Source organism: Peromyscus californicus, unplaced genomic scaffold (assembly GCF_007827085.1).
Source record: "Peromyscus californicus insignis strain IS unplaced genomic scaffold, ASM782708v3 Scaffold_14__1_contigs__length_90479793_seg_2, whole genome shotgun sequence".
NCBI lineage: Eukaryota > Metazoa > Chordata > Mammalia > Rodentia > Cricetidae > Peromyscus > Peromyscus californicus.
The window spans coordinates 3,265,403-3,291,629 of record NW_026294436.1 but is presented as its reverse complement, the minus strand read 5'-3'; the positions used below and the strand labels follow the sequence as shown (position 1 = coordinate 3,291,629).

The window sequence follows — 26,227 nt, the reverse complement described above, 5'->3', positions numbered from 1 at the left end:
TTGGCCTTCAAATAGTGGACTGCATTTCAGAGAGCCTCCAGCTTTGAATGTGTACCACTAAAGAACTTGAGTTTTTATAGATTATGAATTATTTGAAAGCATGATTCTTCCTAGACTTTATATGCAGACAATGACTAGCATAGTATATATTCATTTGTCAAAAAGATCTTTGTGAGTGTGAGCATGCATGTGTATGTATTTAGGTGTATGTACATGTTTAGGTGTGTGTGCATATGTGTACCCATGAACAGTGGAGGCCGAAGTTCAGTGTCAGTTGACTTTCTTCTATTGTATACCACTTTGTGTTTTGAGAAGGTATCTTTGGACATAGAGCTCACAGTTTTCACTAGACTGGCTGGCCAGCGAGGTCCAAAGATCATCTTTCTGTTCCCACACAGCTGGGATCACAGGTGTGTTGCTATGCCTGTTCTTTTTACATGGCCTCTGGGAGATAGAATGCAGGTCCTCTACCAACTGAGTTATCTTCCCAACCCAATAGGGCATTTAATAACACCCACTCCTCTGTTCTACATATCACTAGTGGGGATGAAAAGAATGATCTGTATACAGTATTTGTTCCCAAGTTGCAGATATATGTTGGAAACACCCTGTAAGTAATAGTTTATGGGATTGGTGGTATCCTACTTAGCTTAGTTTTTATGTTGTTTTTAGACATTGTCTCACTATAGAGACCTAGCTGGCCTGGAACTCACAGACATCTGTCTGCTTCTGTCTCCCAAGTGCTGGAATTAAGGGTGTGTTGCTGTGGGATGTCCTTCTGTATGTTGTGAATATGTGTTGCTCCCATTGGCTAATAAGTAAACCTGCATTTGCCTATGGCAGGGCAGGATGGAGCCAGGCAGAAAACCCAAAAGAGACAGTGAAAGGAGAAAGGAGAGGGAGGGGAGTCATCAAAATGTTGTCCAAGGAGCAATATATAATGGGACACAGGTAAAGCCACAAAACATGTGCCGATACATAGATTAATAGTTATGGGTATTGGTGAAATTATTAAGGCAACTCCACGTAGTTAAAAAGGTTTATTTTGTGGGGTAATTTACAAGTGAAGGGATAGGTAACAGGGTCTGGGAAAGGTGTAGCACAGTCCAGCGGTGTTCTCTGGAGAACTCTGCTGGGTCCACCTCCAGCGTCCAGGGTCCAGGAACCAAGAGAGCCAGCACATCCGGATCTCGGGTCTTCAGGGTCCTCTCTTTGCCCCTCCTTGTAGGCGTGACATTTACCGAAGCCTCAATGGGGGTTGGAACTTCCAGATCAAAGCTGGAATGGCTACCCACTACATCTCCCCCTTTTGTCTAAATAAGAAAGTTCTAACCTAATACAAGACTATATACAAAGAAATGGTTATCAAATATTGTCCAGGAGTAATGAGGGATAATGACCTAGATAAGATGGAATTACAACCAATGCAAACAATATCAAGCAAGAAACACATACTAAAATCCAGAGAAGTCTAGAGCATAGGTAAATGGCATGTTACAAAGATCATTCCAAAAGGTGTCCTATCCTAAAGAATCTGAATCTAATACTTAATATGTTCTATCTACTAAGTTGCAACTATAACTGCTAGTCTTCAATCTCATCAAAGACCTGAGAAGGAATATAATGGTAACTGAGAAATGTATATTTCTACTCTTGTTTAAGGTATTATGTTTGTACAGCTCATTTAAAATTGTAATGGGTAATTAAGAAATATATTAATAATTAATCACCTATGATAATCATACTTGTAGCCATGTTAGTTAAGTTTTCTAGGTATACATAGATATATTTCAGATAGATAGGTAATCTTCAAACACTTCAAAGACCTACAGAATATGGCATTTAAAATGTTTTTAAAAATTTAGACTTTCTGGAGAGTGAGACATGTCTGCTCCTGGCAGCTACTTTTTTTGGTTAATAAAATTTTATTTTTAATTAATGTATATGCTTTTGTGTCCACATGTTGGTAAGTGAATGTGATTGTGGATGTCTGTGGAGGCCAGAGGCATCAGACCAACTGGAAAACTGGTCCTCTGCTAGAGCACTGAGTGCTCTTTACTGCTGAGCTCTTTACTCTACCCTCTCAGCTCCTTTTGTTATACACCCAGGCCAACCTGCCTATGTTATATCCAGATCTCAGGGACCCCCAAAAAGAACACCATGGAGACAGAATCCCATATGTAAAAACAAAGAGCCTTTATTCAAGCTCGAGCTTGGACTCCCCACCTATCCAACATAATGGTGAGAACAGAGTTCCAAGCTGGGCGGGGTGTTTTTTTTTTGTTTTTGTTTTTTTTTTTTAATCATAGTAGAGTTGAAGATGAGGGAATTTCCAGGGTTCAGGACCTTGATTGACTGACATTTTTCTAGGGTTATATGAGTATGCTAGGAATATGTTTGGAATGTCAGGTATTTCCCCTTAGATGCTGGCCCTCCCTGGGTGGGGTCGGCTTATGGCTTTTTCTGGGGACTGGGTGGTACTTGCCAGAAAGCCTGTCATGGCAGCTGTGTCTGGGCCCCTAAGCATGTGGTCAAGCTGTTCTGAGCCCCTCACACCTAGGGATAGTACCACCCATGGAGAGCTACTCCTTTATATATTTTTTAGTGATCAGAATTCTAACCATGCTCTGATAACGGAACAGGTCCTGGTGAGATACTTAGTCATTTCTGGGGCATACGTCCTACATAATTCATGTGCTATGTGGTCACATAATTTACGCACAGCATGTTCATGTAATCTATGTGCATAAGTGGCATAGCCACATGGACCCATATGTGCATGCATGGGGGTAGTCCATAAAAGGCAGATCCCATGTACTCTCCCCTCTCTCTGCACATGTCTTTGAAACAGTCCTGATCACATTCTTTCCTGTTCCTCCCTTTTCCTAATAAAACTCTCATAGTGGGTTTTGTTGTGCTTTGTGACTTTTCTTCAAAGGGTAAAAGTGCTGCATAAAACTAACACTTAGTTGTAGCTAGAGTTTTCCTTCCTGGCCCACAATCAGGACAAATCTCTGTTACCCACCAGTCTCACAGCTGCTCAGACCCTACCAAGTAAACACAGAGACTTATACTGTATGGCCATGGCAGGCTTCTTGCTAACTGTTCTTATAGCTTAAATTAATCCATTTCTATAAATCTATACCTTGCCACATGGCTCGTGGCTTACCGGCATCTTCACATGCTGCTTGTCATGGCAGCAGCTGGCAAAGTCTCCCTCTGCCTTCCTGTTCTCTCAATTCTCCTCTCTGTTAGCCCCACCTATACTTCCTGTCTGGCTACTGGCCAATCAGTGTTTTATTTATTGACCAATCAGCAACAAATTTGACATACAGACCATCCCACAGCAATTAGTGTCCCACGTTAGTTTTTGTCAACTTGACACAAGCTAGAGATCTCTGGAAAATAAACTTCAACTGAGACAATGCCTCCATTATATTGTCTGGAGATAAGTCTGTATGGCATTTTCTTGATTAACAATTAATGTGTGAGGGCCCAACACATTGGAGGCAGTGTCACCTCTGGGCAGGTGATCCTGGGTGTCATGAGAATGCAGGCTGAACAACCTATGAGGAGTAAGCCAGCAAGCAGTATTTCCCCACTATTAGCCTTCAAACTCACTTCTTGGAATCCTGGCCAATAAGCAGATCTTCCCCTGGCCTGCCCAGTGTCCTGGGGTCATCTTCATCTTACATAAAGCCCACTTTAAGAGAAAACTTCTCCCACCCCTTTCTATTCCCTCCTCTCTCTCTCTCTCTCTCTCTCTCTCTCTCTCTCTCTCTCTCTCTCTCTCTCTCTTCTCTCTCTCTCTCTCTCTCTCTCTCTCTCTCTCTCTCTCTCTCTCTCCCTCTCCCTCTCCCTCTCCCTCTCCCTCTCCCTCTCCCTCTCTGTCTCTCTTTTCTCCCTCTCTCCATTCCTTCTCCCCTCCTCCCCCAAATAAACTTTTTACATGGACATATGTCTACATGGTTTGAGTAATTATCCACAGCTCCATGCTGCAGCCTGCCAAGGCCTCCCATGTGCTGTATATTAACACCCACAGCCTCTGTTTCAGTTCCTGCCTCCAGATTCCTGCCTTGAGTTCCTACCTTAACTTTCCTCCATGATGGACTATAAACTGTGTGCTAAAATAAATGCTTTTCTCCCCATTTTGCTTTTGGTCATGACATTTTTTTATCACAGCAAAAGAGGAGCAAACTAAGACAATTAGCAATCAAGAAAATGCCCCACAGACATGTGTACCAGCCAATCTAATAAAGATAGTTCTGAACTGATTTGCCATCACAAGTCCTCGGTAGCACTACAAGGTATAATGCACTTATTTTTAAAATTTTAATTTGTTTATTCCTGTCTCTGTGTGTGCATGCTCAAACATGTGTGTGTGTATGTGTGTGTCTTGTGTGTGTGTGTGTGTGTGTGTGTGTGTGTGCATGTGCACATGTAGGGCAGTTGACAACCTCAGTGTTATTCCTCAGGCACTGTCTTAGTATTTGAGACAGGGTCTTCACTGTCCTGGAACTCACCAAGTGAGTTAAGCTAGCTGGACTGCAAGCCTCTCAGCCTCCCTATTTCTACCTCTCTAGCTCTGGTATTACAAGTATGTGCCATTGTGTTCAGGGTTTATTTATTTATTTTTTTATTTATTCAAGATAGGGTTCCTTTGTGTAGCCTTTGCTGTCCTGGAACTTGCTCTGTAAACCAGGGTGGCCTCGAACTCACAGAGGTCCACCTGCCTCTTCATCCCGAGCGTTGGGATTAAAGGTGTGTGCCACCACTGCCCGGCTTTGTTTTGTTGTTACTATTTTACACCAGTTTTGGGGACTGAAATCAGGTCAATGTGTTTACAATGCAAACACTTTACCATACCAGCCTCTCCCTAGCCCAAATATCTCTTTCTTTTTTTTTTTCTTTATCCACTTTTAGCTTACTTGTTCAGTTCATTCCTTAAAATACTAAACACTAGACTTTGAACTATCATCCATTAAAAAACAGCTATAGTAGAATAAAATTCAATGTTAACATGAATGCAGATTTAGGTTCCGAGAAATAGAAAATTTAATTTAATAGAAGTATGAATAAGAAGAGAACAAAGGACTGACCTTAGCTGTGGCATCTCATCTGGTCCCACCAGTTGAACACTTTAGCCTTCTTTGAAGCCAATGTGCAAAGACCGTCTAGAAGCCTGTCTTTCGTAACAAGAGAACAAACTCCAGAAGAATCAAAGCTATCCACTTTGTAAAGTATAGATACCCATAATCGGGGCCTGAGGATATGGCTCCATGGCTGAGAATGCTTGCTGTGTAAGCAGAAGGAGCAGCGCCTGGATCCCTAGCTTGGATCACCCCTCCCCATGCCCCCACCCAATGATAGAGACACCCCATGTCCTCTGACCTCTGCATGAAGGCATGTACACCTACACACTCACACACACATACACACACACAAAAAAAAAACTTGAGACCATGAATCTGAAGTTATTCTGCTTTTCATTAAGTACTCATTTATATCAATTGAGAAGGCTATCAGCCTCTAATGCTTCCTCAGTCTGAATTCTCGTTTAAGATGTAGTAGAAACAATTCTTTAAAAAGCTGGTGAAATACTGTACAATCAAGGGTACCTGAGTCCAGGGTACAATCTCCAGCTAGTTATTTCACACTGAACACTGGAAGAGAAGAGAGAGGGATTTCCATTGATTCCTGCCCAGTGCCTAGGACATTGTGAGTGCTCAGTAAGTGTGTGTTGAAAGAACTCTGTAGCTACCATCAGGTTAAATCTCAATTAAATTAGAGTTGCTTACTTTTTATAGAACAGACTTTATTAATGTATGTTCAATAGGCCTTACATAATAGACCACATTGATTTTAATAAAATGTGCATTGATTAAGGCAAAATGTCAGTTTTCTGCCTTGAACCCAATCTCCCACAGTCATTAAACAACATTATAATTTTATGAAATCAAGTCATTCACTTTAATTAAAAATAGCTTTTATTTGACCTTCATGTTATTCTAGAGGGTATTGAGTCAAAACTTAGGAGAGAGTGAATCACTAATGAGAAGCATTCTTTGCAATCTTAAAAATATAAAATTACTCCGAATGTTGGAAATATGTGGTTCTGATGGTTTTACCCCAAAATATAAACAAAATGTACCAGTCACATCACCCTAAATTTTACTTTGGGGATAAGAAGACCAAGTGTTTAGATGTCCCTCCTTCAAATGCTTGTCTGTATATCACATTCCAAAAGTAAAATCACAAAGCTGAAGAGATTCTCTTTGGAAACCCCTCTTCTAGAAGTTTTCTCTCTCCTATATTTACTTTTGCTTTTCAAACTATCAAATTCTGTCTCTCCTTTTCTATTCTTGCATTTATGTGTGTGAGTGGAGGTGTGTACATTTGCTGTGGCACACATGTGGCAGCCAGAAGGTAACCTAAGGTGTTGGCCCTCATCTTCTATCATGTTTGAGACTCAGTCTCTTCTTGTTGGCCACTGTGTATGCCAGACAAACTGAGACAAAAGATCCCAGGCATTCTCCTGCCTCAGCTTACCGTCTCACCATAGAATCTATGTGTCTGGATTTACCTGTGTTCTCAGGAATTCAAACTCAGGTCTTCCCATTTGTGTGGCAAATTCCTTTCCCACTTAACTATCTTCCCGGGTTTTGGCTTGTATTTCAAATGAAATAGTATACATAAACAGAAATCCACCCTATTCTAATGGCAGATAAAGTTTCATGTACCCCGCTCATCCAAGTGTTCCTATATTTTAACAGGAGAAAATGTTTGAATCTTTAATTTCAAACTCATTTCTAATTGTGGACTTGTGGATGAGCAGCCTACAGGCAGAGCTCACCTGAGACTGATTAAAACAACAAGCTAATGGGCTCAGGCCTTCTGCTGGTTAGTCAGCAGGACCCCCGTCCTGCCTCCAGTCACCACTGTGCTTCTGATGACACTGAGTGTCATGCCTGCAGGTTTGGCTCAAACAGTAATTACACCCAGAGCATACTCTAACTAATTATCTAATTCTGATGACCTGTTTATGCTTAATTTTGTGAATATTGCCTTTTGAAATGGATGACCTTGTGACGCACTTCAGACAAAGGAGATACAGGTATTAAAATTCCTCCAGGTACAATTAACTTATGCTTGAGTCCTATCCAATTCTCTTATTTAACATATGAGCTGATCATTAACTTAAGAAAATGGTAGTATGCTGAATGCAGCCATGCATTTCAGGGCATGTAGCCGCTACTAGAGGTGAAGAAATCAAAATGAAATGACTATATTTAATGCCAAAATATTAAAAAAATCTAATAATAACAGTCCATAGTTTTGTTCCTGTGTGGCTATTTCCCCCAAAAAGAAACATTTTCTCCTGGAGGTAGGAGGAGGTTCTGACAACTTGGGAAACCAACAAAGCTTACCAGGCTCAGAAGCTCCAAAGCTCCCATACCTGCAGGCCTTCCCTGAAGTTTTACAAATTGCCAACAATTGTTGAGAGAGGAGACTCTTCAATGGAGCTGTCTGCAAGTTGTGCAGGGAGCTCCAGGGATGTGGCCTTTGTGAGTTCTCATCTGCATTGGCCTAGATGCTTTGGTGATATAGGGGATGGTGGGCCAGATGGTGTATGTGTGTGGAAGAGTCCTACTGTCTGCTTAGCTTTTCTGTGATCCTAAAACTATTTTAAAAACAGAGTTGATTAGATTAACTGAACATAGTTTCTACCATATGTACAAGAATAATAAGTTTACATGAGTGTTATCATTACTGCCTGTGACCCTTGCTGTGGGATGGTCTGTATGTCAAATGTGTTGCTGATTGGTCAATAAATAAATCACTGATTGGCCAGTGGCCAGGCAGGAAGTATAGGTGGGACTAACAGAGAGGAGAATTGAGAGAACAGAAAGGCGGAAGAGAGACACTGCCAGCCGCCATGATGACAAACAGCATGTGAAGATGCCAGTAAGCCACGAGCCATGTGGCAAGGTATAGATTTATAGAAATGGATTAATTTAAGCTGTAAGAACAGTTAGCAAGAAGTCTGTCACGGCCACACAGTTTGTAAACAATATAAGTCTCTGTGTTACTTGGTTGGGTCTGAGCGGCTGTGTGACTGGCAGGTGAGAGAGATTTGTCCTGACTGTGGGCCACGCAGGAAAACTCTAGCTACAGACCCTTACCTTAGAAACCTTGCTGTCTTTCACTTCTGTGCACATTCTATGTCTTCCCAAGTAAAGAGTACAGCAAAAATTCACAGGATCACGTGGGTACAGCTATTACATATAATTTCTCACAGAAATGGGAAAAGTCTTGGGCTTAATGCAATCAAAACATATTGTATGTTGTATGAAATTCTGAAGAAATTAATAATAAAACAATCCTGTTGATCAATGGAATAAATTGGAGTATGCGAAATTACCCATTTTTATTCAACTGACTTTACATGAAGATGGTAAGAACACATGAAGGGGTTGTATAGGCTCAAAGTGGTGTTGAGAGAATTGCATGTCAGCAGCAGAAGAAGGAAATTTGACCATTATCTGATAGCATATATATATATATATATATATATATCAAGTTAAATTGGTGAAAACTGAAATATGAGACCTGACCGTGAAACCATTAAGAAAGAATCAGGAAATTTTTTTGCAAAATTCTTCAGGCTGAGGCTTTATATATATATAAAATTACAATCAAAACAGCAAAATGACTATGATGACTAAGAAGTTTCTGCACTGTCGTGGCAGCTGTTGGAGTGGGAGAAGACCCCCAAGCCATGAATCTGACAAGAGTTTGACAGCTAAGACACGGGGGACATTCAGCTCAACTCCAAGAAGATAATGTGTTGACTGAAAAGCTGCCAAATGATCTGAAAAAGATAAATAAAAATTATACTGGAGAAATACAAAGAAAAGTCATAAAGAGGGACTAGAAAGATGGCTCAGAGGTTAAGACCATTTGCTGCTCTTCCACACGACTGGAGTTCAGTTCCCAGCACACAAGCTGGGCCTCTCACCACTGCCTCTGCCTCCAGGTCCAGGGGCTGCAAAGCCTCCTTCTAACTTCTGTGTTTAGTCACACCCCCAATACACATGACATACAGTCACACAGGCACACAGACATGTTCATATACAAATAAATAAAAATAAATTCTTAAAAAGAATCATAGTGAGATATAACCTTGAACAATCATAATGGCAACTATCAACAAGGTAAAGGTAGCCATTGTTTTGGATACAGAGAAAAGGGAGCACGTAGTCACTTATTGGTGTAAAGATAAATTAGGATTGGCAGTTTAGAAAAGGAATAGAAATTCATGAGAAAACTGAAAATAAGACATCCTGTCCATAGGCTTTTCTCTTAAATAAAAGCCTGCCACCCACTCAGTACTTGCTCCCTTGTCAGTTTTTTCTTTCTGTCTACCTTGCAGTTATCACAGGCTGAACAGGAAAAAGAAGAAGGACAAGGAGTTGCTGGTCAAAGGGTACAAAGTCTCAGATGTGAGGACTGGGTGACTGACCAATAGTCATGCATCAGACATATGCTACAAAGAACTAGGCAGGTGGATTTCGAGTGACTCATCAGGAAAAACTGGTAAATAAATAGGTGGATATTAATTACCCAGACTTAATCATGTCACATAATGTGCACTTAACAACATCACATTTCACTCCACAAATACATACAACTAAGATATGCTAATAAAAAAATCTTAACCAATAATTTAAGAAAGAGCAGAAGTGAACACACACACACACACACACACACACACACACACACACACACACACACACCTTTCTAAATGTGACTTTTTTCTAGCTAAGACTTGCCAGGGATCAGTCAGCAGTGAGTTCAAGGCTTCCCTCATTGGTGCATGGCATGCATCACTTGCTGTGGTTAGAAAGAAGTGAAGTTCTCTCTTTACTTGGACAGCACCAGGAGACCAGAGCATAAGCCATGAGATGAGGATGCATTCTGTAATGATTGTACACTGCCTCTCATTCAATGAGGAATTCTCTTGTGCATTAAAAATCAATTATGTAGACAGAAGCATCTACCTGATGAGTGATTTTCCTAGAATACAACCATGCTTAAGAGCAACACAATTTTTTTTTCTTCAAAGTCTTTTTTTTCTGGTTTCCTAACATTACTTGAATATAAAGAATACATTTTAAAAATTCCTTCTTGCTTATGTTTCTAAAAGCCATGTGAGTCTGAGAGACAACCAGTCTGCCTTTGAACAGGTGCCTACTGTACATCCTCAGATGATGCAGCACAATAATCAAAGGTCCCCAGGTGAGACAGAGGGTAGGTTTCATATTCTGCTCAGGAGGAAACCTGTCTGAAATTCACCTGCTTTCAAGTTTAAATGAACACTTCACATGCATTTTATTGAGTAACTAAGGGGGGAAGCCAATTATTTTGGCATGAACTACTTTTTCTCTTGTCCCATAGTAAAGTATTATCTACTTGTAGAGAGTTTAATTGACATTTCTGGAATATATTTAAGTAGAGACATTAACTTATTCATGATCCACATTTTGGTGAGAGTAAATTATTATTATAGACTACCTTTTCCCACTTTAACTCTTTGAGAGATAGAATCACATCTCCAGGCCCAATGAGATGGCTCAGTGGGTAAAAGCACTTCCCACATAAACCTGATGAGCTGAGTTCAATCACCAGGGTCCACATAAAATGCCAGATGTGGTAGTGAGCATCTGTAATCCCAGCACTCCTACTGTGAGATGGGAGGTAGAGACAGAGAATCCTGGGAAGCCCATGGACAAGCTAGCTTGGGGAATGATGCACAGAGGCCGGAACAGGATTCATCTTGTTAAAGGTGAGAACTGAATCCTCAAAGTTGTCTTCAGACTTCCACTGTACACAATTCCTCCACTGGACTCCAGAGTAATTTTTACTGTGATATGGGAACTAACTGGTTACCAAATACACACTAACAAGCATGGAACCTCATTCTAACACTCAAGATGCTGTCTGTCCTGATTGACAATTAATGTCATTTAGCTTCCTGAAGCCCCATTTCTTGGGCATCACCACTGGCTGTCTAGAGATCCTGATGGACTGCCCCAAATCCTGCCCATGTTCCTGACCTTTTTCATGGAGCTAGGGGTAAGCACTAGCTGGAAAGAATCTGTACTTCTGCCAGCTGATCCAACGGAATTTCTGCCAGAGCCTTATCCTTGGTGAGAGGTACCCTTGCTATTATCACTGACACTAAGTGGGACATGCCTGCCACCGACCCAGTCACTGTATGTGTGGCTACCACCTACTGCCTCATGTTTCCTTAAAATCCCTGTACATGGCCATCATTTATTCCATTCTTGTCCATTCTTCAGGATTCAATGCAGGCTCTACCTTCCCTTGACAAATTGAATTCTACCAATATTCTAAGAAGCGAGTATTTTGGGTCTGTGTTCTGTCAGCTCATGGTGTTTCTTAAACTAGTGCAGATGTATTCTTTGTGTTATTTTCATTGCATGTTTATCTGCAAACCCCTTGATCTTGTCTTTCACTCATGCCTGAAGCCATTGAAGTTCCTATTTCTTGAATAATATTTGTGAATGGAGGCTTGAGGTCAAGGAACTTGGCTCTGTTGCTTTAAGTTCCCTGAGTTCTTGCTTTATTTTCTGAACATCCCTTGCCTCACAAGAGTTATAAATTCAATGTGGTAACACTGTCTCCCTGGGTCTTCTAAAACCCACAGCAGCTTCAGAGAGGCTCAACACATGCCAGAGATTCTTCCAATAACCCGGTTTGTACTCTGTTCTGCTAGAACTATCACTTTGATTCTGTTTGGCTCATCTGTGTACCTCCTGGGTACTTCCTGGAGGATTCCAAGTCATCACAATGATACTGGATCATCGATGGTACAGCAGGACTAAGCACAGTAGATACATCATGGAACCAACAGAGGAATCCAGCAGCAGAGGGATGGATATGAAAGTGCAATTTATACACGCAAGGGAAGTGTTTCAGCCATGTAGAAAAATGAAGTTATGTCATCCATAAGAAAATGGATGTAACTGGAAATAATCATCTTAAGTGAATGAAGACCATCTCAGAAAAACAAAGATCATACCCTTTATCCTATTTATAGTTACTATACTCTATGTAGTCACACACACACACACACACACACACACACACACGTACACACACATGCTCAAGCATGCATACACACACATGTACAGATATATAATTAAAGTAGATATTAAATTAGCTAAGGTAATAAAAGAGACAAATCAGAGGGTTAAGAGAAAAAGTAAATGGGGACTATGAACAATGTATGTACCAGTGTGAAAAAATTTAAATAAAATACTCCTAAAGTTTTATTTAATATTTTAAAATGGTATTCATTGTTTTCTATTCTACTATGACCCAAAACCAGTTTTATCTTTGCAATTTGTGGTTAGCTCCTTTATATCCATATTTAATCTTTATGAACTTTGATCATGATGTGTCTTGATATATCTTACTTTTGCTGTTGACTTTCTCTGGTAAACTATCCTGAATATTTTTGTCAATCTGTTCCCCTTTTATGCTTAATCCTGTGAGTCTACTGGAATGTCATCAACTCTAGCTATAGACGAGATCATGTATCACATGAATTTTGCATATGTATGTGTATACTTTTGTGTGAGGACCAAAGCTCAACCTTGAGTATTTTTCCTAAATGTGTCCATCTTATTTTTTTTGAGACTAGACCTCTCACTGACATTGAAATTACTGAGTAGGCTAGGCTCTCTGGTCAGTGAGCTCCAGAGTCTTTGGCTGGGATTATAGGCACACAATGCTACTCCCAGGTTTACAATGTAGGTTCTGGAGATTAAACTCAGATTTTCCTGGTGACAAGGCAAGTACTTTATTCACCGAGCTTTTTACATCAAATGTAAGTTTGAGTGAAGAAAAACAGATTGAGTGTGGTTAGGATGTATCTTTTCCTATATTGACTCTTAAATAAATCATTCATTCATTCCCTGCTACATGGATTTAGTCATGCATTTATAAAACAAGTATCTATTGAACATCTGCTATGTGCCTACTTCAGCTTAGGGAATGTGAGTAGAACAAAACAGAAAATCTATGCTCTCATGAAACCATCAGTAATTGGGGCATGGGGAAGAGAGAAAAAAACCAATTAAACTAATAAAAGAGCAGAATATTTCAAATGGTGATTAAGCACCATGAATGTTGTGAAATGGATGTGGAACTGTGATAGTATCTAGTATAAATGAGGAGGTTAAATTTCAGATGATTGGGAAAATATTTAAGGGGCCACATTAAAGTCAAGACTAAATGAAAAAGTATCAGCTAAGAAAAGATGGGAAGGTTGTGGTTAACACTGTTAACTTGTCAGAATCTAAAATAAGCTAGGAGACAAACCTCTGGGCATATCTGTGAGGGAGTTTCTAGATTGGGTTAATTGAGGTGAGAAGACTCATCCTGTGGCCATTGTCATGCTATGGTCTGGGATCTTGAACTAAATAAAAGGAGAAAGTGAGCTGAGCCCCAGCATCAGTCCCTCTGCTTCCTGACTGGCTGTAGTGTGACCAGCTGCCTCCCCCTCCTGCTGCCATGGCTTCTCCACCGTAATTAACTGTACCCTCAGACTGTGAGCCAAAATCAACCCTTCCTCTATTGAGATATTTTGGTCAGGTATTTTGTCACAGTGATGTATTAGTTACACAAAGTAACTAATATACAGAATGAGAAGGAAACAGGCATATCTTAGGAAAAGGGGAAACTGGAAAATGGTAGGGTACTAACTCAGTCTTAACTCACAGAGGGACTTGAAGTTTGGTAAAGAAGTTGGATTTTGTTCTAAGTGGAAAACAGTAAGGGGGCATTTGGGAAATCACAAAAGGAAGGGGCATGACCTGACTTCTGACCAAATTACTACCATGTAAAAATTTGACTGGGACAATGACACCAGGATGATTGAGAACAGATAGGAAGTGACTGCAGCAGTGGGGATGGTAGATGACAGTGGTGACAAGAGAGAGTAGTGTCACAGTTTACATTTGTGGAGGAATTGGTTCTAGCGAGAGACTGAAGCTTGAGAATATCATTGTGGGAGACAGTTTCTGAAGTGAATAAGACAGTAGGAGGTGAGGAAACTATGAGTTCTGTTTTGAGACTGTTTTGGATAAGGTACCTACAAGACAGAACAGAAGTTTCACATAAGAATGTAGAATCTGGGAAGGTACCAGAACCAGGGATTCAAAATTGGATGTAATTAGTCATCCTAGTCAGCTTGACTGTCAACTTGACATAGCGGAGAACCACTTGAGAGTCTCAGTTGAGGGTTGCACACATCAGATTGGAGTGGATATATTTGTGGAGGATTGACTTAATTGCTAATTGATGTAAGAGGGCTCAGTCTATTGTGGAACATATTATGTATATGTATATACAGGTGACCCTATTCTGTATAAGAAATTTAGCTAAGCATGAACTTATGAGCAAGTCAGCACCAGCATATTTACATGGTTTCTTTTTCAATTTCCTGTTTTTACTTCCCTTGGTGATAGACTGTGAGCTGTGATAGGTGAGCCACGTAGATCCTCTCCCCACCTAAGCTGCTTTTGGTCAGAGTGTTTGATCACAGAACAGAAACCAAACTAGAATATTACTGTATAAAATTATTTAAAGACATGAATTGAATATATTCACCTAATGACAGTGTTTCTATAGAAGAAGACAGTTAAAGGGCGATCCTAGAGATCCTTTCACATTTAAAGTGAGTTGAGGTGGAGAAGTCAGTATTAAGTTTAAAGTATATATAACAATTGTTAACATATAAGTATTACAGCAGAATCTCAAAATGTGTGTTTTAAAATCTAACAGAATTAATGGAAGAAGTAGATCATTTCATAATAGTTGAATGCTTCAATACACCACTTTTAGTAAACAGTAATTACATTTTCAAATACTCGAACTATGAACATTGTATACCAAGTTGAGCATAATGCACATCTAACAATAAGAGAATAAAGATTTAAGTACATAAAAGTGTATTAGTTAGGCTCTTTTTGCTATGATAAAACACCATGACCAAAATTAGCTTGGGAAAGCTAGGGATACTTTCAACTGACGTAGAAAAAGCTTTTGATAAAAAATAATGGCATTTAATGATAAAAAACAAAGAAATATAAATAAAATGAGACTTTCTCAACACAATCAAGGACATCTATGAAAAACCCACAGCTAACACAATGCTCAGTGTTGAGAGACTAAGAGCTTTCCCACCAGACAAAGAAACAGCAAAGCCACCTGGTGTTGCTTCTAGTTCAGGGATTCAAGAGGAAAAAAAAAGAAAACCCACAAATTTTCTAAAGTGGAAATGAAGAATTAAAGCCATCTCTTCATGAACCTGGTTTGGGATTGTACATTGAAAATCCCAAAGAAAAAAATCTACAATAATAGAACCTTTGGGTTATAAATAAAAAGCAAGATTACTAGTATCACATGATCTAGAATCAATATACAAATTATTTCTATCTCTATATTATAACAATGAACAAATTCCACTAAAAGTGTCATCAAAATATAACAAAGCTATAAAAAGAAAGTCATCTTACACACTGCTAAAAGAAAATATCTTCAAAAAAATTGAGTGCCTGAATGTGCAGCACATCCCACATTCATGAACTGAAGTAGTGAAGACAGAATGCCCTTCGCACCGTTCTGCAGATTCTCTGCAATTTCTGTGATGTTTTCCCAAGCTGATCTAAAAAAATCATATGTAAATGCAAAGAATATATAATAATAAGGGGAGTTTTATTAAAGAACTTCTGGTGACCATGGCCATGTCAGAGCAGCAGCAGGTAGCAATTGAAGTTCTGGTGTCAGGACACCAAAAGAAAAACTCTCTGTTAAGTCTATCTTATTCAAGCAAGGCTTATAAGAATACAAACTCCAGAATATCTTTTGCTTATGCTGTGCCATCACTTTTTTCTTGCTACTACAGGCTTTTCTCAGGTATCTGATATAACGTACATGTATGTGGGGAGTCCCCCACTACCTGCATTATAGTGTGTTTATCTCATGAATACATCCTGATGTTCTGGGCATCTGTTTCTGTGGATTGTCTAAAAGATGAGTCCTCCTTAAGCTGTATTGTCTAATTGACAGAGTTTTGATGAATAAAAATAATACTAGGACATGTTGTTCCATGAAGACTGTGAGACACTTAGGAGCTGCTTTAGATCATAGCTCAGATTTATGGTTTAGGAAAACATTTGAGTCCAGGAGCCAGACTGGCTCAAATTCCTTTAATCTTTATACTGAGTTATGAAGTCACAGGATTTTGCACATCATTAGCTGAAACAAAGCTTCAAAAGAGTATTCGATTAGACCAGATGCCTTGCTAATAGTTTTTCAGATTAACATTTCCAATTTTTAATCTACAAGGACACACAACTGTACTATCTGGTTAGGTTGTAAATACAAATAGAGCCCAGTTATTGTTAGTTGGCAAATGAGTAATTCCTTGCACCCATTCCTGACATCAATTTGTGAAAATAAATTCTGACTAGTCAAGGTTACAGAAAATAATGTGACTCTGTAGTCCCAAATGAGGGCTGCAAGTATTCTTGGGTAATTAGAAATCTCATATTGCCTGAAAAAGTTTGTTGGGATATATAAACTGTAAAAAGACACGAGAGGAGGGAGCAATGTAACACAGCAATGAGAGAGTAGAACCTGAGGTAGCAACAGAGTAGCACAACATGAGAGAGAACAGCATGATGAGAACAATTTGAGAGAATAAAGAAAAGAAACCATCAAGAGACTGTGTGAGGTTATATTTCCCTAACTCCCTCAGATAGAAAAAGTCTTAGCTTTGCTATGCTGTGGACTTTCCCTTTGAGCCCTGTTTGCAGCCTGGAAACTGGTTCTTCTTTGGCTGTGTTAAAGAACCACATAAATGGGCTGATGAGATGACTCAGGGGTTATGAGTACCTCTCTTCTTGTAGAATTTGATTTTAAGTACCATGTTGGGTAGTTAAAGACTGCCTGGTATTGCAATACCAGGTGACCTGACACTCTCTTCTGGACTCCATGTGCACAAGAACACATATGTGTATGCCTACACAGAGATACACTCACATAAAATTTGAAATCATACATCTGATTTCAAAATTTATTACAAAGTACAGCAACCTGGATTGTCTTTTACTAGCAGATGTTTAGTTATGTGGAGTAATAGAATATCAGGAAATTCTAGAAATATAATTGTCTACTTTTATAAGATTAGCTTTAATTTTGAATTATATGTTTGTGTTTGTCTGCATGAGTGTATGTACTTGAGTTCAGGTATCCATGGAGCCCAGAATAAAGCTTCAGATCCCCTGGATCTGGTGTTATAGATGGTTCTGAGCTGACTTGTGTGGGTGATGGGAACCAAACTCAGGTCCTCTGCATGAGGAGTTCACACTCTCAATCCCTGAGCCATCTCTCCAGTCCCAATATATCCTTTTATTCAGTCAGTTAACTTTTGTAGAAAGCTAGATCAACTCAATGAACAAAATAGATTTTGAGTGAATTATGACAAAACTTTAGGTCAAATCAGGCTATTGCTTCATACTACACAGAAAAAAATAACATAAAAGTATATTCAAATTATAAATATATGATAAGCCTACATAACCCTTATAGTTACTAATATCATGGTATTCAAAGAAAAATATAAATTGGACTTCATCAAAATTTAAAGTTTTTTTTGCATCAAAGATACTATATAAGTGAAAAGACAACTCACAGATGGAAAAAACGTTCTTGCCAAGTCAGACGCTAATATCTACAATACACAGGGACTCTCATAACTTATAACAAACCGAATAGCAGCCCCTGTTATTAGTCACTTTCCTGTCGCTGTGACAGAGCACCCTGACAAAAGCAACTTAGGGGACATAAGGGTTATTTGGGCTTATAGTTCTTGAAAAGCAGAGTGCATCACTATGATGATTAAGGCATGGCAACAGTCGGGGAAAACAATGCAGCAGGAGCATGATGTTGGGTGACCACAGTTTCAGGAAGCAGAGAGAGAGAACAGAAAAAGGAAGGAGGCTCTAAAACTGCAAAGCTCCTTCCCATCCTGCAGCGGTGTACTTCATTTAGCAAGATGAATGCTTGCAGAACCTTTCCCAGAACCATTGCCAACTGGGAGCCAAATGTTCAAATACATAAGCCCATAGGGGACAGTTTTTCATCCAAACCACCATGCCTCCTTATGGATGCCCTTGTCCAACCTCAAAAATCTGTGACTGTTTTCCATCAGATGGAAATGGTACCTGGTGATAACACCAAGCTGATGACCACAAGAGAAGGTGATTTTGAATTATATACATGGGACTATATCACCACTGAGGTTTTTACAATGGGAGGCAGGAGCTCCAGGGCAAGAGAAGATGCGACCAAGGGGCAGAGATCAGAGTACATCAGACATAGACCAGACATTGTGGGAAGTTGGCAAGATAAAGTGATTAGGAGTGGCTTCTTCTTTGGAGATGACAGAGCTTCTCCAAGTATCCAGATGGTAAGAGAAGGATGCTCTGTGGTTTGCTCAGTTGGCCTGAAGACCAGTGCTGAATTTCTTACTCCCCAAACTACAGGATGATAAATTGGTGTTACTTTAGGTCTCCATGATTTCAATTTATAGAAACAATAGAAAACTAATATGGGTTTTTGTGCCTGGAAATTGGGAACTTTTGTAGCAGATATTTAAGACAGCAGAAGTGCTTTTGAAACTGGTCAGTGGGCAGAGGCTGGAAGTATTTGAGGATCACAGTAGGAAAAGCTTGTATTTCACTGACTACATTGCTATCAGAAATACAGATCATAGTGTCTAGGGAGATGGCTCAGTTACTGAAGTGGTTGCCACATAAGGCTCCATCCTCAGAACTTGGTTATATGTGGTGGTGCATGCTTCTAATTCCAGTAGTGGTATGGGGAGTCAGGAAGACCTCCGGCTTTCTAGTCAAACAGACTAGCTGCATTGTCAAGCCCCAGGTCCCAGTGAGTGACCTTTTCTCAAAAAACAAGATGCACAGCTCCTGAAGGATGATGACCTACACACATGTGCATGGACACTTATACCTACCTCTACATATACACCCCATCAACACACACCCACACAGGTACACACACACAGAGAAATACAGATAATAAAGGCTCTGTATGTGATGGTTTAGAAAAGAGTAGGCAGCATGTTAGAGATAAATCTGCATTGTTTTCTAGAATTCCTGAATCATTAGAGATAGATTCTTAGTATAATATCAATGCTGCAAGTGTTGATGAAGGCATTGAAGGAAATAAGAACCATGCAATTGGAGACTAGAGGGAAGAAGCCATTGCTAGAAAGTGACAGACAAGTTAGAAGAGTCTCAGTGAACTTCTTACCATTATATAAGAAGTGAAGCTTTAGGTGGCATTATATTTAGCTGTAAAGAATTCCAAAATGTTGAGGCTGTGGCCTGTTTTTTTTCTTTTTCTTTTTTTTTTTTTTTTTTGTCAACACCAATACTAAAATGTGAGAGCAAATTGAGTACAGAGCTGAGAGAAGAAATGTTCAGAAAAAGAAACCAGGTCTCTGTGATGTGGGGGATTCTGTCTCTGCATGCTGTGAAAACACTACAGTTAGGAGACACAGGATGGGGACCCAGGTCTCTGTGATGTTGGAGACTCTGTCTCTACAGGGTGTGAAAATACTTTACTTACAAGACACAGGATGGGGACCCAGGTCTCTGTGATGTGGGAGACTCTGTCTCTGCAGGCTGTGAAAATACTACAGTTAGGGGACACAGGATGGGGACCCAGGTCTCTGTGATGTGGGAGATTCTGTCTCTGCAGGCTGTGAAAACTTTTCAGTTAGGAGACTCACAGCAAGGACCCAGGGAGGAAGTACAAGTACAGTTACAAGAGCCAGGCAGCCTCTGATCAGCATGTGGGAACTCACGAAGATCACAAAGGCAGTGCTTTGAGGACATTGGTACAATACTCAGGCACTTAAGTAGACACCAGGGGAAGACATGGGATTACTCAAGAAAGAAGGAAAAAAAGGAAGAAGGGAAGAGGGAGGAGACAGAAGGGGGCAGGAGAAGGACAATCATGGAAGGAAGAGACAGCGAGGGAGGGGACCATGAGCACAGGCCAGATCGGGAGGGAGTGGGCCAGGAGCACAGGCCAGGAGTGATTTTCTTTCCAAAATTACCAGGTCATGTGAGGGAAAACAATAGGAGCAACAGTTGGGAGAGAGAGAGTGCTCTTTCCTCAAGCTTGCCTCTAGTCCATTATCAAGTATGCTCCTATTCCAGGAATGTGTCTGTGTCCACATGTTCTCATATGATCCTTCTATACATCTATAAATCAGCTAGCATTTTATCCATGTTAGAGATGAGCTGATTAGGGTTTGGAGTGATCAAGGAAGTTGCTCCTGGTCACAGAGAAGCCATTATTTAACAATTGATGTTTCCTTTTCATTCTGAGGGTCAGAGGTGCCATGATTGAGTCATCAGCCTCCCTTTCTCCTGTTAGTGAAGTACAGCAACATAGTAAACGCCACCAAAGGGTGAGGTTGACCTTGGGTTGAAGGGGGAGTTTTTCAGTAAGCTGATTCATGTCATTAATGTACAAGACGGGAAAAGTTAGTGACTCCTGGGGGAGGAAAGAAAGTAAGAGCTGCAAGGGGAGAAAGTGCTTTGAAATGCTCTCTTCTGGGCATGACAAGGCTATTTCCAATATCAACTCATGGTACCTGGGGTTGACTGCATAAGACCAAACCAAAAAGATTAGGTAACATTCCACCATGGAAGGGTAAGGTGCTGTTGAACCCTCATCCTTAGTGAAGACTTGGTGATAATTGTCAGCCACCAAGGGAAGAGGGAAGCAATTATTTTTCTGTAGGGATTTGGCTGCTGGTGGGTTGCCCATGCCTCAGAGGATGGCTCTGTACCTGTGCACATGTGGTCTGCACTAACTGGACTCATGGGATTAATGAAAACATTAATAATAAAGGGGACATGAAATCAAGAGGTAAATATATTCTGGAGTGTTGCAAGCCATAGGAAAATGTAATGGAACCCAACTACTATGACAAAAGCTACTATTTGGAAGGTCAACGAGTTTTTCTAGAAGTCAAGTCATGGCTTAAGGAGTCTTGGTGGTATTTTAAATTTTGTATATATATTAGCTGGTTCCTGCAATGATTTTCTTGTATGCTATGTATGATTCCAAGAACTCTTAACAGTGTATTTATCTGAAATACTTCTCAAGCATCCTAGGCCATAATGGCAAACACTCTTCTGACTTAAGGTAAACACCCTTCCAGAGACACGCCTAGGGGACAGCAAGGTGCATAGCTTTATTTCTTGTGCAAATGAAGCTCAGACCCTCCTTCCTCTCACAGGCCAAGGTGCATTCCAGAGCAACTGACTCAGAACAAAAGGTTTTTTTTTTTGGTTTTTTTTTTTTGCTTACTAGGTGCAGTGCAGTGTTTAAGACAAGGTTCAGAGCAGAATTGCTCAGTTCGAGTAGGGTCAGGAGAGTATGAGAGGCAGGGACAAGCATGGATGGAGGATTGGAGGATGAAGATGAGGTCAAGAGAAAAAGAGGTTAGTTAAGACTAGGGCAATGAGAGGACAGGAAGAAAAGGGACAAAGAGGACATGAATGTGAGAACAGAACTGAAGCTTTGTAGATATAATCTTGACTCAGAAAAACAAAGTGAATGGACTAAAGAGTTTCATGTACATAGATTCATTTAATATCATCAAAGATTAGATTATCAGCTTGTTGTAGTTTCTTCCTGGATCCAAGGGGCCGGACCCTGCATAGACCCCGTTAGGGGAGTTCTAGGGGAGGGGGATGAATGAGGTAGTGGTGAGTATATATGATCAAAATACATTGTACAAATGTATGAGATTTTCAAATAATAAAGAAACAGACAAATGTTTACATGAGTGACAAGTCAACAAACCCTAGCTTTTTCTATGTGAACCCCAGTAGTACAGAAGAGATTTTAGGGCTTTGCTGACTACATATGTCTTCTGCCCCTGCTAGCCTCAGAATAAAATACAAGTTCTTCAAGTCTCCATAGCACTCAGGTCTTCTGTGGTCTAGAGCATCCAAATACTAAATACAAAATACCTCATGGAATGTTCACTGAAATCCACAGTTTAAACATCATGTAGCTTTGTTCAGTAGAGAACTATGGAAAGCAGATGCCCAAGGCTTGCTTGAAGGATGATTCTTTCCTCACTCGAGTCACTAAAAATGACGACCTCAAAATGGCAGAGTCTGGTGATGTTAGGCCGTGCTTAAAATACAGATTTCAGAGAAGGATAGACTTAAACATGAATAGTGGTCCCATCTCTAATTAGGCATGTAAATATGGGGAGCCTGTCTGATAGGTTGAGTCATGCACAAGTTAAGCAGCAAGTATAATTCAGCTTTATTGTTATGAATATGCACTACATAGATTGTGCATCATGACTAATCTGTCAGCTCTATGAAATGGTAAATCAGGTTCTTGAACTTGTAAGATTTGACAGGAAATATGAGACCCCAAGAAACCCTTTCAGGCATGAACTGCTCTGTCTGAACCACACTAGGTTTCACATAGTAGAAGATTTCCATAATATAAATGGAAGATGAAAGAGATAAAGATGGATCAACACTTATGATCCCAACAAGACTGAACATTCAATGAAACAAAGCAAGTTGCAAATAAAACAAACCAAAATGGCACCCAAACTTACCATCATTTTATGAAAGAATAAGCATTTAAGTATCAATGTGTAATCAACAAACAACCTTGGAATAAAAATGACGCTTGGAATAAAGTTAGCTTTCTGAAAAGGTCATTTAATTCACCCAAGGTTTCTTGCTGGATTGTCATCACTCAAAGTGCTCCTCCATTCCTGCACCAGGTTCTCATGTGGCCCACAATGGACTGAAACTTGCTATGTGATAAGGCTGACCTTGAAGTTCTGATTCTTCTGCTTCTTTCTCACAGCACTGGTTTACAGGCACTCTCCAACTGTGGTGCTCTCACCAGTCTGTGGTGCTAGAGATGGAATCCAGGGCTTCAGGCACTCTACAAACAGCCATGTTGCAGCACCTTTCTCTTTCCATATACCACTGGTAATTCCTGAGCAAGATACAGATGATTGAAAGGATGTTTCCATCTGAAACCATAGAGAAGTAAGTCTCTGTTGGAGAGAAATGTGTAATAAACCCAGTGTAGCAAAGTAGAGGCTGGCCGATGGGCACATTGAGAGAACAAGAGTCGGATATTATACCAGGAAGACAGGCCCTGCTGATTACAGCCATCTGTAGCTTGGCTCAAACTAATGATTCTAGTTCTTTTCATCAGATTTTCTGAATTTTCAGATTGTATTCCCCCATCCAGTAGCACTTTGTATTGAAATATGCAAGACACTTGAAGCACTGATGTTCAGTATCCTCTGGCCAGGTTTCTCTTCCTGCTAGGAGCTTCAGACATGTTTCCATATTAAAACTTTCTTTTAATGAAATAGTTCTACTACAATTATAATTATCTGAAAGTGATTAGTTTGAACAAAGTGACACAGTTATTTAAATATACCCTAGTTTTTCTCATCAGTACAATAATTTAAATACATTATAGAATGGATTTGATGTTGGTGCAGGAAGATGATTCAGTCCATAAGGTGTTTGCTATATAAGCCTTAGGACCAAGTTCAATACCCCAAACCTATGTTAAAAAAAAAAGCCAAGGATGATGGCATATGCTTACAATTTGAGTACTGAGAACACGGAGACAAGAGGAACTCTGGGGATCACTGGCCAGCCAGGATAGACTAACTAGTGAGTCCCATGTTTCAGAGAGACCCTGTCTTTTTTTTTTCAAGAGAATTAAATTGTTTATTGATTACACATGATAATGGATGATACACAAGCTTCATTCCCATCTGTTATTTTATCTGATACCATTATTCAATTTTGATGTTGCATAGGGTGTGCCCACAACCATTTTATTGTAACCAAACTGTGACTTTGCTTGGATGACCCTTTTAATGGTAAAACTCATTAAAGTCACAACAGTAACTGGCAGTTTAACTACACCAAGGCTTTTGAAGACAACGGCTTCTCCACCCAAGCAATTATAAATAAATTCCAAATGGAACTTGTCACCACCCTGAAGGAATTCTAACTTCACACTGTTGGAGAAGTTTACCAAGATGGCTTCAGAGTAGACTAATTTTACACAGCACATTTAAAAAAAAAAAGAAAAAAGAAAAAAAGACACATTTGTTCAGCGTCATGATCAGACTATTACATTTAGCAATCAACAGCATGGGTGAAAAAAGGTCTACAGTAAAACCCTTTGTTGGAATGCTTTACACTTTCCACAGAACAGAAACTAAAATAACCTGTTATACAATTAGTCACAAATACAGTCCTGGAGTTTTTTGCCAATACACATGAGTATTGTCTAAAACGTGTCTTCTTTGGAGCAGCTAGGCCCTGCCACTACTGTGCTTGGCTGAGTTCACAAATCTGTTGTAACCTTAGCTTTCCTGTCACTTCTGTGCTTCTCCTCTCCTGCTAAGCTTTGTTTCCTGGCTGTAATTAGAACTTCCTGCCACTGCCATAGCTGCTGCTGCTGGAACCACCATAGCCACCTTGGTTTCGTGGTTTAGCAAAGTACTGGCCACCACCACCATAAGGGCCAGAACTTCTGCCTCCAAAGTTTCCTCCCTTCATTGGTCCAAAATTTGAAGACTGATTGTTATAATTGCCAAAATCATTGTAGCTTCCACCACCTCCGAAATTGCTTCCACTATAGCCATCCCCACTGCCACCATATCCACCACTACCACGGCTGCCACCAAAGCCACCCCACGACCACTGAAGTTCCCCTCTCGACCAAAATTGTCATTGCCACCAAAACCGCCTCCATGACCACCACCAAAGTTTCTGGAACTGTTTCGAACTCTTTGGCTGGACGAAGCACTAGCCATCGCTTGCTTTGACAGGGCTTTTCTGACGTCACACTTGTGACCATTCACAGTATGGTATTTCTGAATAACAATCTTATCCACAGAGTCGTGGTCATCAAAAGTGACAAAAGCAAACCCTCTCTTTTTTCCACTGCCTCTGTCAGTCATGATCTCAATCACTTCAATCTTTCCATACTGCTCAAAATAATCACTCAGGTGATATTCTTCAGTGTCTTCTTTAATACCACCAACAGAGATCTTTTTCACAGTTAAGTGGGCACAGGGTCTCTGAGAATCTTCTCTGCACACGGCTCTCTTAGGTTCCACAACTCTTCCATCCACCTTGTGTGGTCTTGCACTCATAGTGGCATCCACTTCCTCCACAGTGGCGTATGTGACAAACCCAAAGCCTCTGGATTGCTTGGTGTTTGGATCTCTCACTACCACGCAGTCGGTGAGTGTTCCCCATTGCTCAAAATGGCTCCTCAGCCTCTCGTCCGTTGTTTCAAAGCTCAGCCCTCCAATGAAGAGCTTCCACAGCTATTCCGGCTCTTTGGGATACTCTGACTTAGACATGACTGCAGGAAAACGAGAGCCCTCAGCGATGCTTTCTCAGGCACGTCAACAGGCAGAAAGGAATAAGGCAGCAAACGTACCCTGAGACCCTGTCTTAACAAAAGCAAGGTGGACAGCTTTTATGAGGAACAACTCTGGAGGCTGACTTCTGGTTTACATATGCTCGAGCATGCACACATGCACACGTGCATGCATGCACACACACATACACTCATGCACACACACACACACGGGCACTCACACACAGGGATATACATACACATTAACACACTAATTTTATGTTATCAAAAGGATTAGTAAATCACAATGGGTAGGTAATCTTAATAATTCCCCTAATGAATATACCCTAGATAGAGATAAAATTGGAAGTGATCTAATTCACAGTGAGGTTTGCAAAATTCTTAAAATTCTTCTGTGCACAGGTCTTTGATGCCCATGCTGTGATACATTCTAAAGGTGGTTCATCCTTGGGAGGGTGCTTTATGGGGTGGACAGTGCTTGTCCTCTTACTCTATGCATAGACTCACTTTGTCGTCATATGCAAGGGGACAACGTCCACTTACTATCCATCCCTGGTTGTGTTTGGACTAGAGGTGGGCAGAAACAGCCCATAAGAGCTATGATTGTTAGTCTTAAACCCAT

General features: G+C 40.2%; 1 pseudogene; it reads right to left on the bottom strand.

The window, feature by feature from the left end:
• Positions 1-24,638: 24,638 nt before the first annotated feature.
• On the bottom strand, positions 24,639-25,585 carry LOC128109353 (heterogeneous nuclear ribonucleoprotein A1-like; annotated as a pseudogene).
• Between the last annotated feature and the right edge of the window lie 642 nt (positions 25,586-26,227).